The sequence below is a fragment of the Arachis duranensis genome, chromosome 10, assembly GCF_000817695.3.
Source record: "Arachis duranensis cultivar V14167 chromosome 10, aradu.V14167.gnm2.J7QH, whole genome shotgun sequence".
NCBI lineage: Eukaryota > Viridiplantae > Streptophyta > Magnoliopsida > Fabales > Fabaceae > Arachis > Arachis duranensis.
This window is the reverse complement of record NC_029781.3, coordinates 24133784-24136665: the sequence shown is the minus strand read 5'-3', so window position 1 is coordinate 24136665 and position 2882 is coordinate 24133784.

The following is a 2882-nucleotide window of genomic DNA, read 5'->3' as shown; positions in this document are numbered from 1 at the left end:
GTTCGTCCAGTTGCTAGGAAAGGTCTTCCTAGAATGAGAGTTGCACTCTTGTGCTCCTCCATTTTCAGCACCACAAAGTCAGTTGGAAAGGCGATTGGCCCAACCTTGACAATCATGTCCTCTATTATGCCTGATGGATACTTAATGGAGCCATCAGCAAGTTGGAGGCATATCCTGGTTGGCTTGACTTCTTCAGTTAACCCAAGCTTTCTGATAGTGGATGCAGGTATTAGATTGATACTTGCTCCAAGGTCACACAGGGCTGTCTTGGTGCAAGCACCTTCTAATGTGCATGGTATCATAAAGCTTCCTGGATCTTGAAGCTTTTCTGGTAAGCTTTTTAAAATGATTGCACTGCATTCTTCAGTGAGAAATACTTTTTCAGTTTCTCTCCAATCCTTCTTATGACTTAAGATTTCTTTCATGAACTTAGCATAAGAAGGTATTTGCTCAAGTGCCTCTGCAAACGGAATCTTTATTTCAAGAGTCCTTAGATAGTCTGCAAAGCGGGCAAATTGCTTATCCTGTTCCGCTTGGCGGAGTTTCTGAGGATAAGGCATCTTGGCTTTATATTCTTCAATCTTAGTTGCTGCAGCTTTATTCCTTACAGAAGTGGTTGGAAAAGCCTTTTTAGAGGGGTTATTATCAGCACCCTCAGGTGTCTGATCCTCCATTGGCGTTTGAACGCCAGGATTGGGTGAATATTGGGTGTTTAACGCCAACTTCTCTCCCTTCTCTGGCGTTTGAACGCCAGAACTGGGCAGGGAATGGGCGTTTAACACCAGCTTTCCTCGCCTTTCTGGCGTTTGAACGCCAAAAGTAATCCTCTCTGGGCTCTTACTGTCCTCAGAGGGATTTTGAACAGTGGTTTGGTTATCCTCTGTCAATTGTTCCTTATTTGACTTTTTGCCAGGTACAAGCTCTACTAGAGGCAGGATTCATCAGAGAAGTCAAATACCCACTATGGCTAGCTAATGTTGTCTTAGTGAAAAAATCAAATGGGAAGTGGCAGATGTGCACCGACTACACCGATCTCAATAAATCCTGCCCAAAAGATCCATATCCACTCCCTAGTATCGACACTCTAGTGGATGCCTTCTCCGGATGCAAATACCTCTCATTCATGGACGCTTATTCAGGATACAATCAAATCCCAATGTATCCACTCGATCAGGAAAAGACTTCATTCTTAACCCCAAAGGCAAACTACTTTTATGTGGTCATGCCATTCAGACTCAAAAATACAGGAGCTACCTACCAAAGATTAAAGAACAAAGTCTTCACAGACCATATCGGAAAACTCATGGAGGATATGTGGATGACATGTTAGTAAAAACACAAAGTGAGGAGACATTACTGGCCGACCTCGCCCAAGTGTTCGGAACCGAAAGAAGGCATGGCATGCGACTTAACCCTACAAAATGCACCTTTGCAGTAGAAGCTAACGAATTCTTGGGTTTCATGTTAACACAACAAGGAATTGAGGAAAACCCAAAAAATGCCAGGCCATACTGGACATGAAGAGTCCGACCTGCATTAAAGAGGTACAACAACTCAACGGAAGACTGGCAGCCTTGTCCAGATTTCTAGCCGGATCGGCCATAAGATCTCTCCCCTTCTACGCCACTTTAAGGAAGGAAAGAGGTTTGAATGGACAGCAGAGTGCGAGCAAGCTTTCCAGGATTTTAAAAGGTTCCTGGGACAACCACCTATTCTAACTTGACCACGGGAAGGAGAACCACTTGTATTGTACCTCGCAGTAGGAAATCAAGCGATAGCCTCAGCACTAGTAAGAGAGGATGAAAGTGGACAACAACCCATCTACTTCATCAGCAAAGCGCTATAAGGGTCCGAACTGAACTACCAAAAAATAGAAAAGTTCACCTATGCTCTCATACTAACCTTTCGACGAATCCGCCCATATTTTCAAGCTCATACCATCAAAGTTTGGACCAACCAGCCCATAAAAGGCATTCTATAGAAGACAGATCTAGCTGGAAGAATTCTACAATCGGCAGTCGAGCTATCTGAGTTCGATCTTCAGTATGAAGCCCGGACTGCCATCAAGTCATAGTATTTGGCCGACTTTATTGCTGAGTACACTGACACCTTGGGAACTCCTACAAAATGGAATCTTTATGTAGACGGAAACTTGGTGCACGAAATTGCAATCACACTTTTGCAACCCCGCACAACTAACCAGCAAGTGCACTGGGTCGTCCAAGTAATTCCTTACGTGAGTAAGGGTCGATCCCACGGAGATTGTCGGCTTGAAGCAAGCTATGGTTATCTTGTAAATCTTAGTTAGGATATCAATAATTATCAGGGTTGATTGTGAGAAGTAAAAGAACATTAAATAAATACTTGTTTTGCAGTAATGGAGAACAGGTTGAGGTTTTGGAGATGCTCCATCTTCTGAACCTCTGGTTTCCTACTGTCTTCTTCTTCAAACACGCAAGGCTCCTTCCATGGCAGGCTGTATGCAAGGGTTTCACCGTTGTCAGTGGCTACCTCCCATCCTCTCAGTGGAAATGTTCCACGCACCCTGTGACGGCACGGCTATCCATCTGTCGGTTCTCAATCAGGCCGGAATAGAATCATATGATTCTTTTGCATCTGTCACTAACGCCCCGCCCTCAGAAGTTTGAAGCTCGTCACAGTCATTCAATCATTGAATCCTACTCAGAATACCACAGACAAGGTTAGACCTTCCGGATTCTCTTGAATGCCGCCATCAGTTCTAGCCTATACCACGAAGATTCTGGTTAAGGAATCCAAGAGATATCTACTCAATCTAAGATAGAACGGAGGTGGTTGTCAGGCACACGTTCATAGTTGAGAATGATGATGATTGTCACGGATCATCACATTCATCCGGTTTA